The following is a 16,334-nucleotide window of genomic DNA, read 5'->3' on the forward strand; positions in this document are numbered from 1 at the left end:
AAGTAAGGTGCTGTATGTCTGGAGAACAATAAGCAGGTGTGAAAGGAAGCTGGAGGGGCAGGTGTTTCTGATAGTGTTGGGCTCAGAAGCCCATGTTAAAGAGTTAGTCTCCTAAGAAAGTGAGCAGCATTAGAAGAGTTTAAGAGGGTGATGCCTTCTCAAAGGTTGATCTTTCATCTTCCTGGGTTGGAGAGTCAGCATCTAGTCCCTTATGGTCTAATCATTGGTCCTGCACAGTATCCCTGCTCTGTATCTGATGGCCATCTCTTGAAAGCCTTTCAAGATTAACCTTGCAAACCACATCCCTGGAAACACTTTTATCACATTCACTATGGGCCCATCTTCTTCAAATTCATCCATTTATCCCCCATCCTTAATCTCTTTGTAAGGTACTAACAAGCCAGGTGAGCGTTTCCATGATCTAAAAGCAGATCAGTGACAGGACCGAAGAATAAATCCATGGAACTTTAACAAATACAGTTGGGCTTGCAGTTGAAGAGGGCAAAGAATGAACAAAATATTTTTTCAAGAAAATCACTATTTGAATCCAGTAGACTTCTCTGATTACAAGCAACAGGAACCAACCCTGGCTCATTTCCCAAAACATGGAGGTCGTAGAAGGCTTTCTGATAAAGTGGTATTTACCTCAATATTGAGAAAGAACCTCTCACTATTGAGAAAGAACCAGCTAGACAAGTGTCTGTGGAAAAAGTTATTTAGGTCCTAAAGATGGAGTAAGATAAGACCAAAGGGGTGGAGAGAAGACAGGGAGCTGGAATATGATGAGTATGAGGAGGAGCTGATTAAACAGGGCTTTGTAGCTCATGTGGAGGCGCTGGATTCCATTCTCTGTAATAGGAAGCTATTATAGAATTACTAGAGGCCCAGTGCACAAAATTCATGCACTTGTGGGGGGGGGGAAGGTTCCTCAGCCCAGCCTGCACCCTCTCACAGTCTGCAGTCCAGGAGCCCTCATATCCTTAGCACTGCCGTGAAGGCAGGAGAGGCTCCTGCCACCGCCACTGCACTCACCAGCCATGAACCCAGCTCAGGGCTTCTGGCTGAGCCGTGCTCCCCCTATGGGAGCACACTGACCACCAGGGGGCAGCTCCTGCATTGAGTGTTTGCCCCTTGGTGGTCAGTGTGCATCATAGCGACGGGTCATTCTGCCATTCGGTCAATTTGCATATTAGCCTTTTATTTATTATGTAGGATAAGCAGATGAGTGATATCATTTGAGTTACAGTAGAGAAAGGCCTCACTTGAACAAACAATCATTATGTCTCAGGCACTGTACGCCCACTGTGGACATCTGGGTCTCAGTGTGCCAGTATGTGGAATGGGAATGACGATCACCAGCAAGCATGGTTGTGAAGATGAGGCCAACGAAATAAGCCAGAATTGAACAACCTTGGTTTGCATTAATCATACCTGAGTTTATGTTTACTTTCTATCTGTACCTAGTCATACAAATTCTCTCTTTAGGTTGTGATATATAGTTACTTTTGAAAAATTAATTTTTGAAGGGAAAAGAATGAGTCAGCATAACGTTGTTTTAAGGTTAAGGAAAGATTGTTCTGAGTCCCGTGCAGAGAAGGGGCTGGAGGAGCCCAGTGTTAAGGAGACCATGTGAGACCAAACCCAGCAAGACACCCAGCAGGGCAGCAGGGGTGGCCTGACAGGTGCCATGGCCCTAGAGCCATGGTCGGTAAACTGTGGCTCACGAGCCACATGCGGCTCTTTGGCCCCTTGAGTGTGGCTCTTCCACAAAATACCGGCTCTTCCACAAAATACCGACTTCTGTGCATGGGCCATGAAGTTTCAATTGCACTGTACATGCGGGTATTTTGTGGAAGAGCCAGTATTTTGTGGAAGAACCACACTCAAGGGGCCAAAGAGCCGCATGTGCCTCGCGAACCGCGGTTTGCCGAGCTGCAGTTTGCCAACCACTGCCCTAGAGGAAAGTAGTTGGCCCTTGAGAAGCAGGAGTTCCTTGAGGTCAAGGGCCTTGTCATACCCGGAGATTCCCATGGCCCAACACACTGACAGGCATCTAGAAGGTTCTTGGGAAACAGATGTTTACTGGTAAAAGCAGCCATCATTTCCTGGGGACATTTAGAAGATCTTGTTTAAGAGACCAGTTTGAACTTCAAAAATTCACCCGAAATCCCACCATTTCTCTCACCTCCACCTGTGTCAGCACAATCCAAGCCATTACCTTGTCTCACCTGGGCTGTGGTACCCCAGCACTCTGCCAGCTTCCCCTCCCCAGTGTCCACTTGCCAGCACTCTGTCAATCTCTCCACAGGAAGTCAGAACATGCTGCCCCAAACGTTCTGGCGGCATCTACCCCTGAATGGAATCCAAAGTCCTTACCAGGGGCCTGACCTCTGTGACATCCTCCCCTCTCCCTGTGCCCTCTGCTCCATCCCTGGCTCCCTTGGGTGTCGCTTAAATACCCGAAGCAACATCACCTCTTGCTGTTTCTTCTGCCTGGGACCCCAAATATCTACATAGCTCATGTCCTCACTTCCTTCAAGCTTTGTTCCAGCATCACCTCCTTCACTGAGATCTTCCATGATGGCCCCATCCAAAGTAGTGGCAAGTCACATCCACACCCGAGTTCCTCCGTGTTTCTCTTCCTCACAGTGCCTACTGCCTGGTATTTATTCATCTGTAGCCCGACCCCCACCCTTCCCCATGTTTCCCATTAGAATATAAACTCCTTGAGGGCAGGAATCTGTTTATTCTTCATGCTACAATCCAAATGCCTAGCAGGCATGTACTAGGTGTGTTCAGTATATGTGTGTTGAGTAAATAAATAAATGTAGACCACCCATTCATCTCTTCCTTTCTCCAAAAGCGGAAGCCAATCAGCCTCATTCTCAAAGATGGAATAAATATGTTGACATGTATGATTATGGCAGGGTGGCTCATTCCAGACACTAAAATGTTAGGGGTTTGATTCCCTGTCAGGGCACATACCTATGTTGTAGGTTCGATCTCAGGTCAGGGTGAGTATGGGAGGCAAGTGATTGATGTTTCTCTCTCTCTCCCTCTCTCCCTTCCTCCCGCTCTAAAAATCAATAAAAACATATCCTTAGGTGAGGATTTAAAAAAATAAAGAATATCAGCTCAATGTTGGGGTGGAGCAAACTTGTTCAATAGAGCCTTAGTAAAATAAATCTATACAGTTCTAGAAAGCTGCAAAAGAAAGTAATTCTTTTCAAACCCACTGGAGACATAGATAAAAGGTAGAATCCTTAAACCCAATCAGAATGTTTTATACCCACAAGGATCTAAGCTAAAAAGAAAATTGCTCCTAGAAACACTAAATTTTGAGCATAAATGGGGAAATTAGCATCTTTGTTCACAGAGGTGGGATTCTAGCTGAACTGAAGGGCACACACAGGAAGCAAGCCCAGTTGTAACTTGCCCGTGATTCGAGGAGTTACAGGTAATGAGACGGTATCCAGCAACGGAAAGGTCTAAAGTTTCTCTGTTCAATAAAAGTTTGGAATTCTTAACTTGTCTTAGCCTGATAGAGCTGGAAGACGGCATTTGTCCCTGGAAGTAGAGAAGGCACTCGGGTTCATTTCAACAGCTCTTATTTCCCTACCCATGGAAATGCTATCTTATCATCTTTGGCCACCTCTAGAACATAAGCTATTGGAGAAATGGAATAGGCATTTTTTTTTTTAAATCAGGGAATAAGTATCAACTCAGCACAGTGTGAAAATCCCTGCCTTGCTTGTTCATTCTGAGATGTAGGGCAAATCAGCAATTCTTCCTTTCCTGGCTGCACAAACCCTGATCAGCTCTCAGAATCGTGAGGTTTTTGCATTTCATGATGAGACTCGAGTTTAGGTCTTGGCATTTGCTTCCTGGGTAACCCTGGGAAAATCATTGAACTTGTCTGAGCCTCTTTGTCAGTCAAAGGAGGGTAGAAGCTGGGCTCTGCTTCCTGTTTCACCAGGTTATTAAAAGATCTAGGTGAGATGGTGTACATGAAAGGTGTTGCTTATGGAAAGTGTGGCTCCAGTGCGAAGGCTTAGGATTCTATGCCTCAGATGGGGACTGTACGCTCAGGTGCCCACAGGCCGGTAAGATAAATGAGGGAGGCCGGTGGGCTGCAATCTTTCTGTGCAGACACTAGCATTTCGCATATGTAAGAGTAGGAAGACTCTTACACGGAGACACGTGTTTTCTTCAATATTACTTAAAACACACGGCCCTCCTGAACTCGCTTTTGTTGGTTCACTGCTGATAGCGATATGGGTGGGGAGAAACATGACATAAAATTTAGAGTGCAAGAACAATACGACGACCAAGGACACATGGACCGGCCAGTTGGAGGCGGTCAGGATGTGAGAGCTGCTGCAGGTGGAGCACACCCTCCCTCAGCTGCCCCGACCTGTTCCCATGAGAGACTGGGTCTCACGGACCCATTTCCTAACTTGTAGAGAAGCTAGGCATGTAGAGCCATACAGAAAGCCTTCCGATATTTGACTAAATGCTAATTCACTCAAGTTCTAGAAAACACTGGAAATGAATCTGGAGTTGGTATTGTCTTGTGGGCTGCAACTTTGTGATCAGACAACTCGTGATGTAATGTTTTCTCATTAACCCAAGGATCATGTCTTAATGGTCTTCTGGGCCAACCTGGCATCTCACATTCAGATGCCGCCTGCTCCTGGAGGTTTCACTGCCCTCTGCCCTTTCTCCTGGGCCCAGGTGTTAATAGGGAAGTCATTTCCGAGCTCCTATTGGTACAGCTCCACCCTCGCCAGGACCTGGAAACTGCTCTCTCCTTCCCTTCCCTGAAGGCTCCCTTCTGTAACAGGTCTTAGGTCTCTGAACTGTCCCTGGTTGGTTTCTTAACAACCACTCCCCCCTTCTCCCTGTCCTTTTATTGGCTCTCCTCTCGTTACCCAGTGGAGAATGTCAGGTGTTTCCTGCCTGGTTACCAATGGATACAATCATATTTCACACCATTAATCAATCACCTGAATGGACCACCTTGAGTGAGACGGTGGGGTTCCAATTCCCAAATCAGAGCCACAGGTGAACTCGCCAAGCAGTCCTCATGTCAGCACTCAGCAAATATTTGCCAGAAAAAGAGATTAAGCTTTATTTAGTCACCGAAATCTTAAAAAGTCAATACATGTTCAAATGCCTCTCTAAGAAGAAACAAAAGTTTAATACGTAGCAACTAAATTTTTTTCCAACTTGAATCTAGGTGGTAGGCACTTTTTTAATAGAAAAGGAAAGGTTTGGATGCCATAATTTTGGCAGGGGTAGAGGAGCCCTATGAATGTCAATAAGGATAGCAACTATAAGACAGGCAAAGCTCAGCTGTAAATGCTTATTATACACCAGGTTTCATGATGTGTTCTTCCTATATATTGTTTCATTTACTGCTCACAACAACACCTTGATGTGGTTATGTTTCTATACCCATTTTGCAGATGAGTAAATTGAGGTTTGGAGATGCTAAATGATCTCACACATGAAGCAAGTGACTGGAAGTAGGACTCAACCACAGCCTCATAATTACCTCTAGACTTCAGTGTATTCTGTTTCAAAGGAAAGAGTGGTGAGTGAGGGCTGGAGTAGTTCAGAAAGATAGGTATTGATTGACTTCATCACATACTTCAGAAATTGATATTTGAATCAAGAATGCCTAGACCACACTCTGTTTGGATCCCTGGACTAGTGTTTGCATCAACAGTGGTTCCTGGAAGGTGGCAGTCTCTGACGTTTCCAGGCAGAGGAGACGGACTTTTTTTCAGGCTGCACAATGTGCCCTGATTGTGTTATGAGGAATCTTATTTAAAAAAATGTATGCTGAGGAACATGCTGCTTACATGATCTGTTCTGGGCCTTTGCACATGCTGTTCCTTTTACCTGGAACACGCCATCCCCCTCTCCTTAATATCCCCCTTCTACCTGTTCTACTACTACCCGAGCACCTTCTCAGAGCAGCTGTTCCTGCCTGTCCAGGACTGGGTTACACCATGCTCTCCGGGTCCTCACAGCCCCTCATAGCATCACACCATATTGCAGACATCACTACGTACATGATTACGTTTAGATTGTGCTGTAAACGTCGGCTGACTTGGCTACCTCGCTCTCTATGTGTGAGCTTCCTGAATTTCAGGGTTGAGCTTTGTAAGTAATTTCACTCTCCCCTCCCCCCATTCCAAACAATCAGACAAAGATTGAAACCACAGGAGTCGGATACACTGGATTCAGATATCACCGTAGCAGAGTGAGCTTGGCCAGGCAACCCATGAAACCATTTTAGGCATTGATCCAACCTGGAGACCTGTCTTGTTTGGGTTGCACAAGGTTAATGACTGATCATTTAGTTGCCAACACTTAAAGACTGTGAGATGGTACATCCATATTTCTAGCTTCTCTCGAAAGATCGGGACATTGGCCACCCTGTGTTTCTTGTGTAACAACCAGCAGAGCAACAACCATTGCATTACAGTTAGGGTTAGGGTTAGGGTTAGAGTTGGATTAGTGTTAGGTTTAGGTTAGGGTTAGGGTAGGGTTAGGTAAGGGTTGGGGTTAGAGTTAGGGTTTGATTAGCATTAGGGTCAGATTTAGGGTTAGGGTTACGTTTGGATATGGGTTCGGGTAGGGTTACATGCAATGATTTCCCTACAGATGGAGCATGAGTTCCCTCTCCATGGCACTATAGGTCATCTGTGTCACCTTGTTTCTGTAGTAAATTTAAAGTACTTTTTTAATGCTATGTTTATTACTGTCTTGATAGTGAAAAACAAGGCTGCCAATCAAAGCATGGCACATCAAGCTTGTGGAGAGCATCCCCACTACACACATGTTCTACTTGGCACAGGAGCATGCAGGATCTTGGGCCATGGTCCCTCATGGCCCCACAGGAAGTGGTGTTTGCCAATCTTGGACCTAACCATGGTTCACAACTTTTGAAGCATTCCTGTCTTCTAATATTATTTTAAAAACAAATAAATCTTTGTATTTAGTTCCAACCTTCTGATATTGAATCTTATTTTATAAAAGTATCCATTTTAAACTATTCATATATGTATATATCATGATATATATTATGCTCGATGTTCTATCTTGCTTCATCTCACATTATTCAGAGGAATAATCACCAATTGTTTCCATTCATATTATCTATGATCAATATTAAACTTATGTAGTAACTAGCAGTTTACTAGAAAAGCTAAAATTTATGAAAATATTTGCACTAGTCCAGAATCCTTTGTGTAGAATTAAAAAATCCTAAAATCTCTAAAAACCAAACTTTGTTTTTCCACATAATTAATTTAGCAGAAAAATCAGACCTGAAGTTATTTGAAACTTTTTAAAACTTTAAAAAATATCTCACCTAGTAAATATTAATGTTTCATTGAAGGATTATTTGTATTTTTAAATATAGAATGCCATTCCTGACTTCGCTCGGAGTGTTATGAAGTATACTAGTATGGCGTATGCAACATGTTCTCTTTTTAAATTCTGAAAAGTTATGAAATACAAAATGCTCCTGCCCCGAAGATGTGGGACCTGCTGATGCATATACATAAAGACACCAGCCCTCTCAGCTATGACAGGTTACAGTCGAAAGTCATATTAGGTTTTCCCTCAGCTTTTGTTTTACCCATTGGCTGAGGCTTGATAACACGCATTATTTCCATCTTCAGTCCATTCTTGATTCATCTGCGTGACCATGCGCCAGTGTAATTGGCCATCGCCACTGAATGGGGTGGGCTCCTCACACATTCTGCTCCTAATTCTCTCTTTTGACACTAACCACAGAGGGAGAGAAATAATGATAGAAAAAGCACACCCCATGCTCCTTCGGTTTTAATAGGAGGGTGCTGTCAGGAGAGAGTGATATGATAAAGCCTTAAATAAATTGATGCTCCAACAATGTGTTGAGAATGGGAAAGGTAACATTTAATAAGCATGTTAGGGTAATTAGTTAAGTCACTTGTCAATTAAGTAGATTACCTAATAGCTAATTTGTCTCTGCAAGCAGCAGGCTTTGTGGAGAAGCAGTCAAGGAAAACTTCTTTTGAAAGGATGGCCTTCCCACATAAGCACACATGAGCCAGTCCAACGTCAGTGTGTGTGTCTGTGGCTCAAACTCCATTGATGAAAATCTTCGTTTTATTATTCGCTTTTAAATGAGGTCCTCTTCTTATCTTATCTTTCTTTTCCTCCCCCTTTCCCTCTTTCTTTTTGTTTTTTCTCTTTTTTTCTTTCCTTTTAAAATTTAATATTATTAAAAAAACATGTTTTTATTTATAAGAGAGAGAAAGAGAGAGAAAGAGAGACCTATGAGAGAGAGAAACATCGATGTGAGAGAGAAACATTGATAGGTTGCCTCCCCCACACACCCCGACTGGGGATGGAACCTGAAACCTGGCCATATGCCCTGATTGGGAATCAAACTGGTGACTTTTTGGTGTATGGGGTGACGCTCAATCAACTGAGCCACAACGGCTAGTGCTTTCATTTTTTTCCGTAGCTGAGTTTACAGAGGGCAGAGGTCAGCAGACTTTCCTGTAAGGCAGCGGTTCTCAACCTGTGGGTCGCGACCTCTTTGGGGGTCGAACGACCCTTTCACAGGGGTCGCCTAAGACCATTGGAAAACACATATATAATTACATATTGTTTTTTGTGATTAATCACTAGGCTTTAATTATGTTCAATTTGTAACAATGAAAATACATCCTGCATATCAGATATTTACATTACGATTCATAACAGTAGCAAAATTACAGTTATGAAGTAGCAACGAAAATAATTTTATGGTTGGGGGTCACCACAATATGAGGAACTGTATTAAAGGGTCGAGGCATTAGGAAGGTTGAGAACCACTGCTGTAAGGGGTCAGCCAGTAAATATTTTAGGATTTATAGGACAGGAGGCAAAATCGCGAATATTGTGCAGGTGCTTATTTAACAGGAAAACAAATTTCCACAAAAAATTTTAACCATTTAAAATATATAAGAATTACTCTTACTTCACTGGCTGTACAAGACCAGAGATGCAGGCTGCAGGCTGGCTTTGACCACGGCTGCAGGTTGCTGACCCAGGCTTTGGGTCATCGTTTCCTAGTTAACATCCTAAATCAGTGGTTCTCAACCTTCCTAATGCCGCGACCCTTTAATACAGTTCCTCATGTTGTGGTGACCCCCAATTTCATTGTTACAAATTGAACATAATTAAAGCATAGTGATTAATCACAAAACCAATATGTAATTATATATGTGTTTTCCGATTGTCTTAGGCGACCCCTGTGAAAGGGTCGTTCGACCCCCAAAGGGGTTGCGACCCACAGGTTGAGAACCGCTGTCCTAAATGAATATGACATCTACATTGGCAATCCAGAGGTTTTAAAACTCACAGGGCCTCCTCGCCATGTCCATCCCTCACCCTCCCAATCACAGGCTAAGAGCACTGACTCCAGAAACCAACTCCCCGGATTAGAATCCCAGCTTAGCCAAGCACTGTGCAACCTGGGCCAAGTTCCTGAACCTCTCTGTGCTTCCACGGCACCATCTTCAAGACAGGAGTGCCCTTCTCCTAGGACCGTGGTGAAGATTCAAGCGAGTCTATCAGTAAAAGTCAGGGCCATGTAAATGTTGGCTTCTTTTTGTGGCTTTGGGAATGCGGGGAGTAGAGGGAGGCCACTTCCCATTGCAAAGAAATGATAAGCAGGAGTCTATTCTCTGATCCCCGGAGATCCATTTGGTGGCAGACTCCATGCCAAGGGGAGAGGCGCTGTAAGAAGATATTCTTGGGCATCTTCCGAGAGCGCTTCTGCAAACAGGATGCTGTAAATGTCTCTTTGGAGAAGGCGCCTGCCAGGAGGCCTCAGCTTCGCCTCGTGATTTATTGGGAGCCTCTGCTTTTGTTCCAATCGGTTTTCCTGCCTCAGCTCTTCGGCGATTGTGCTGCGAGCCGTGCCCCGCACAGAACAAGTCTGTCTCCGTGCCCTACATAATGTGCGATGCGAGGAAATGTTGTTCAAGAGGTTTCCTGTTTCGGTTTCCTCGCTGGCACCGCGCGCCATGTGGAATCTCTGAAGGACTTATTTAGCATGCACATAACACATACTCAAGCCGAACCGCAGCCCAGCCTGCACTCGCAGCTCCAGGACTTGAAATGCCCCTGGCAGAAACTTCTCTCTCCTTCTCCCTCCTTCTCTCGCTCCCTTTTGATGTTTCCTCTCTCTTTTAGCCTGTCCTTGACAGGAAGTGCAATCACATCACACACAGCTTTCTTTGGAAAGCCCCCGTTTTAATGATCTGGCAGCCGGTAGACACTGAGGCCTTCCAGAAAAAAAATTTCAATCCCTCTTCCCACAGCTTCCGCGAGCCCCAGTGATAAATGACACCTCTCATTCTGTCACAGACAAGGAGCACAGACGGGGGACGTCAGTGATGTATGGCCCACCAGAACAGGAAATCAACTTTTTTTTTTTCGGGGGAAAAAAAAAACCCTAAAAGAGCTGACCAGGACATTGTCAGGGGCCCGCTCCAAAGACCTCGCCAGAGAGACAGGCTGAGCGCCTGGAAAAGTTTGAGCTTCGGGGAAAAAGAGTGTGAGATGAGAACAAGGAGAAGAAACGGCGGAGCTGGCGCACAAGGCCACGGATTGGGGGGCACTGTTTACTCCCTCGTGGGGTGTGGATATCAGCCGGATTCTCACCCACTCCCCTGATAGGTGGAGGGAAGGATCACTCTGCTCTGGGAGAATTCTATTTTTCTCCTGGAGCCTCAGAAAAAAGCGAGTCAAGATGTGTTTGTCGAGCCTAAAGCACCTCTTTTTACACCGCCCCCAGAGGAAAGCGATAAGATCGCCAGTGCTCTCCCACCCCACCCTCCACACAAAGATTGTCCCCAGTGATGAACGGCGGTGCCTTTTGATGTTGACGGCAAGGAGTGGCTTCTTTCTCTTTATTTTTTCCTATTTTGTACCACACTCCCTTCTCCTTGCTCCCTCGAGAGCCATGCATACTGAATTAAAGGAAACCAAAACACCTTTTTTGTTGTTGTTGTTCCTATTGAAAAACCTCTGTCCTGCAATCTACTTGGGGCGCTGATTTTCAAGGCAAACCCAGTCTCTTCGTAAATGAAATCTGAGCATCTACTGGGTATCAGGTCTGCACTAGATCCTAAACAGAGCACCTACTGGGTGTCAGGTCTGCACTAGATCCCAAACAGAAAACTAAACAGTAAGTGTCTAGATCCTTTCCACACAAGATTTCTCAACTCAGTGACGAGTTCGTGAAATCTTGCGTGGGAGGGATCTAGCCACTTACTGTTCGGGCCTGATAATTATCCGTTTGGGCCCGGTAATTCCCTGCTGTGGGCGTCCTGTGAACTATAGGGTGTTGTCAGCCTCCCAGGCCTCTGCTCACTGGCTGCTGGTAGCATCCCCTCCCCACATCGCTTCCTTGTGACAATAAAAACTGTTCCCAGACAATGCTGAGTGTCGCCCGGAAACAAAACTGTCCCCCACTGAGAACCACTGTTCTGGAAGTTTGAAGTCAAACCTCCAAAGAAAACAACACTCATGGGATTGGTGGGGAGGAGTTGGAGTTGGTAGGTAATTAAATGCTAAATCGTGTGACAGGAAATATAAGCTATAGGAATTTAGTGACTTTCCTAAGAAGACATCTGTATTTATCAGGTAAGTGCAAACGCCTCCATTTAACAAAAATGAAGTCTCGCCGTAGGACACGGAGCGCAATTTCTTTTGTGCGTGTCTCCCGCATAGATGTGATGGAACATATTACGGACAGACCATAGCAGGTTTTAAAACAAAGAAAGAAATCTTAGTTTCAGACAAATCACAATATTACTAGTAGGGGATGGTATCTAACAACTAAAAACATCTTTTCTTTTCCAAATATATTATTAAAAATTTGATCATTGCCATCTATTAAACTGTGTTATTCAACCTCTGTGAACATTTAAATTGGAATAAAGAAGGTAGGACGAAACTTACACTCTTGCGTCCATGCCTTCTGTGAGATGATTGCACAAAAGTCGTTAACGTACAAATCTAAATTCTAACAGAGATCATACAGCGACACCAAAAACATTCTTTGACTCACCCAATGAAACATGGGGTGAAAAGGAAGCTGAGCCCAGTTTCTAGACACCATACACAAGGTTTTCCCCCATCAACTGTGACCCACTGAGATCAAAATTAATTTGGAAGACAGATTTATCAATGTAGAAGGCCAATAATGGGAATCATCATGGAAGATTAAAATTAGATATACAGAAGAGACTGTCAAACCACAGAGGGAAGGCAGGGGAGGGTGGAGGGGGGAAGAGATCAACCAATGAACTCATATGCGTATATGCATAATCCAAGGACACAGACAGTGGGTGGTGAAGACTTGGGTAGGGTGAGGGGGGAGAGGGGGAGGAGGAGAGGGCAATGGGAGGAAAAAGGGACATATGTAATACTTTCAACAGTAGAGATTTGTTAAGAAAAATAAAATTGAATTAAAAATAATAAGAAAAAAATTATATATATAAACATACGTATATGCTACATATATAGTATGTATATATTAAGCGGAGCAGTGATCTCAAAGAATAAAAATGGAAAACAACCTGTAAGAAGAAGATCCCAAATGAATTAAGAAGAATTAGAGTCCATCGTGAAATGTAGCCACTTCCATCAAATCAGTTAGGTAAAGCTCTGCAAATGCCTCACCCAACCTTATCCTCGGGAATACAAGGTAAACGAAGTAGGTTGTCATTACCGTTATCAATATAGGTACCAACACCACGCTCACCAGGATGTTAAAAATGAGAGCGCCTATCCCCTTCTCCCCTTCTCCTCCCCCCTCCCCCCGCCTCCCTACAGGCCAGCTGGTGGAATTTGATCTTCATTGTGTTGATTCTATCTTGGTCAACTTAAGACAGAGCATTCTTTGTTCACACAACACTGCCTTGCCTATCAATGGGAATCCTAATAAAATTTTATGCTGCTATAGGACTTTTCTGTCTCATCCTCACCTCCTGGTCTTGCATCATGTTGAGGGCAATTACACATTTATTTATTACACATCCCCAAATATAAAACCGCGAAAACTATACCAAAGACAGCAGCTTTTCAATCATCCATCAAGATATACCAGTTTCAAAAGACAATCCCTGCACCACATCCGGAAGGTCATTACTCACGCTCGAAAGCTCATTTCCAAGGCCTCCTTCATCTCCTGATACCGTGGGATAGTGCGCGCGCCAAAGTGCTGCTCAGGGATCTCAATAACGCCGCGGTCTCTCTCTCAGAGCATGATTAGTGGGAGGTGTGGGCACCAATTTAGGCTGTGTCTACACAATGCCAAAACAGCCCGCAGAGAAATGGAACCGTCCATCACACAACCGGAGGATTTAGTTACATGACGCCAAAGTGCCCTGACTCACTCCGCCGCCCCCGCCCGCCCCCGCCTTGACTGATCATTGGAGTCCATTTGGAGTGTCTGGGAATGGATCTGCTTCACATGCCAGATTTGAAATGGGACACAGAGATGACATGGTCTTCGCCATCTGGCGGAACTCACACTCTGGACCCGTTGGCACAGGCCTGGCACGCTCACGTGCTCTTGCTCAGCCCAATGCACGTGAGCACCCGAACCCACCTTTCCTGCAGCTTGCAGATCTCCTCCTGCACTCTGCTAGTTGTGTGAGCCGTTATGCTGTCGCCCAGCTGTTAAGCGTTTGCTGAAAACAGACAGTACTCCAAGTGCACATGCTCATTAGCTCCTTCAATCACCCCAACAGCCCAGGAGGCAGTGCAGCCATTACTGACAGTAGACTTCTAATGACGAGGCCCGTCTACATCTCCTGGGCAAGCGCCCCTCCCCACCAAGCGTGCCTACTGGGAACGCCTGTGCTTCTCCGGCTGAGGGCGATTGTCCCCAGGCGGGAGCGTGTCTGCCTCGCACAGAGGCCGAGCTGAAAATGCGGGAGAGGAATGTGCCAGGAAGAGGCCCTGGAGCCCTGGCAGATGGAGGTTTGGGGGGACCATCCCAGCACCCTTCCTCTCCTTTGGGACAACGCTGAGGCCCGAGTGCTACACTGGCTCCCACACACCCCAGCAGCATCCAGCTCGCGCTGCCCCAGGGGAAACTGGCTGGCTTCTCACTCTTTATTGATGTCTGTCCCTTCCTCCTCACTTCTCCACTCCCCATCAGCAACCGAAGCTCTGGCCACCTCTGCCTCCACCACGCCCTGGTCAGACTCGGCGGGAGCCGAGGCATGAGGCTGTGTACCCTGGGATGTCACCAACACGGGAACTCTTCGCTGTCTCCCCTTTGGGCTTTGTCTGTCAGCAGGCTCAGGCCCCAACCTTCCCTCCCAGTCACACGCATGCCTGTGAAATTACTTTTCTCCCAACTTCATGTTATTGTTTGAACAAAATTTAAGTTTGCCATTGTTTTTTCTCTCATTGTTTAAAAACCCTTATAATGTATGTAAGTTACATTTCCCATATATAAATGTGTTATACACTATATGAGCATGTATAATAATATTATATATTGATACATCTTGTGTTATAAATATAATATTACATATGCAATATCTAACTCGTTGTTTATGCACTTACTACCATTTAGTACCACAAATCTTGAGTCGATGTATTTATCCGTATAACCTCACAGTCTGGGCAACACAGCACAGCATCGTATTTGGAGCACAGTTTGGAAGCCAGTTCTTGTGGGTTCAAATCTCAGCTCCATGAATTATGGGTCATTAGGCCGGTTACTAGATCTTTCTGTGCCTGCCCAGGATACCAGGGCCATTGTAGGGCTGAAGGACTTAAGAAAATCAAGGGATGAGAACAGTCACTGGCATCTAGTAACTGCATGGTTAGCTGTTAACATTACAAGGCAACTCTAAATCCAGATTATCACAATGATTTCTGTGAAGAACGTGTTCTCAGGGGCACGGGCAGTTGGTCACACAGAAACTATTACCCAGCAGCCAGCCTAAACTCTGCAGACGTTTCTGAGTGGGAAATTGTGAATATCAGGTAAACTTGGGGGGTTCTGGTGAGGCAGTTGGTCCCGTCGAGGCCTCTCAGGGGTGGTGAGGAAGCATTTTGTGTACCGTCCTACCCAGAGGCCCTTAATACATTCTGGCGTAAATGGTAGGTGTGTTTTCAATTCTAATAACATTCACAAATGCCTCATCTGGTAAACAGCACTTATGCAAAACACTGGATTGGGGAGAAGAGATCCCAAACAGTTGTCTTGTGCTACAAAGCAGTGGGTCATGCCAGCCGATGGAGGCGACCGTAGCCAATGCAATCTGACACAACTCAAGCAATGCGATGTGACAAGACACCAGCAAGTAAGCAAAAAACACTCTATTTTGGGCGCAAACGCTCATTATCATCTTACAAGCAAAAGCGCTGATTTGTGATCGTACTAAGTGGAGCGGCTCTGTTTTCCATCCTGTTACCATCACTGGCTTGTGGCTGGCTTTAGAGAACTTCTCAAAGGCCTGGCCTCTCGAGGGCTTTCTGAGTTTTTAATCTGTTGGATGCCTTCTCCAAAGGGGTAGGTCACCACCGAGGCTGGCACAGAGGCTGCCGATGTATGACAACCCTTCAGAATGAAATGAAAGCATTACGCAAGGCAGGGTGCTGTTGGGAGCGTGATGGGGACATTTGAACGTTTGCTTTCACGCTGCCTGGCTCTATCCTCTTTCTTTAGGCAACAAAACCTCACTTTAGCTCTAGTGCATCCTCCTCCTTGGTGTTAATTTCTAGGCTTTAGGTAGGGCTTGCCAGGTGACTCAGACCTAGCCAATCAGAACACAGCCTACCTCTGACCACAGTGATTGGTTAGAGAGTGGCCATGTGACCTGATTAGGACCAATGAGACCTAATAAGCCCTTTTCCCCCTGGGCATTTATTTGAGAAGCAGATGGCATTCTTTTCTCCTGGATCTGGAAGTGCTTGGGAGCCTCTGGGGCCCCCAAGGGAATTCTGGGAATTCTGAGGGCGACCCTAACACAGGGGAAGGCAAACCCTGGAAAGAGAGTGCAAGGCTTATTATTTTATCACTTGGACCAAACTAGCCTGAGGATAGCCAGCATGTGCAATTCAATGCACCAGCCAACTAACCACCTTTCCACTCCTGTTTCTTTTGCCTTAAGCCACTTAGAGGTAAGTTTTCTACCACTGGCAACAGAAAAAAAAAAAGGAATGGATTCAGAGACAACATCGAAAAGGCCACCAAAGACCAGTGTGGTCTCAAAACTTCCAAGCAGGACCCCCCCCCCCCCCCCCCCCCC

General features: G+C 45.3%; 1 protein-coding gene across 4 annotated transcripts in view; it reads right to left on the minus strand.

Annotated features, from left to right (window-relative positions):
- Window positions 1–16,334, minus strand: part of TSHZ2 (teashirt zinc finger homeobox 2) — a 443,028-nt gene that overhangs the window by 279,405 nt on the left and 147,289 nt on the right. The window contains exon 1 of one of the 4 annotated variants that reach the window (XM_014539662.1): window positions 13,215–13,330. The exons of the other annotated variants lie outside the window; for them this stretch is intronic. The gene's annotated coding sequence lies outside the window, so the exon portion shown is untranslated. Of the gene's footprint in view, window positions 1–13,214; window positions 13,331–16,334 lie in introns of those variants that run through there. 4 annotated transcript variants of the gene reach the window in all.

The sequence above is a fragment of the Myotis brandtii genome, unplaced genomic scaffold (genome assembly GCF_000412655.1).
Source record: "Myotis brandtii unplaced genomic scaffold, ASM41265v1 scaffold225, whole genome shotgun sequence".
NCBI classification, from domain to species: domain Eukaryota; kingdom Metazoa; phylum Chordata; class Mammalia; order Chiroptera; family Vespertilionidae; genus Myotis; species Myotis brandtii.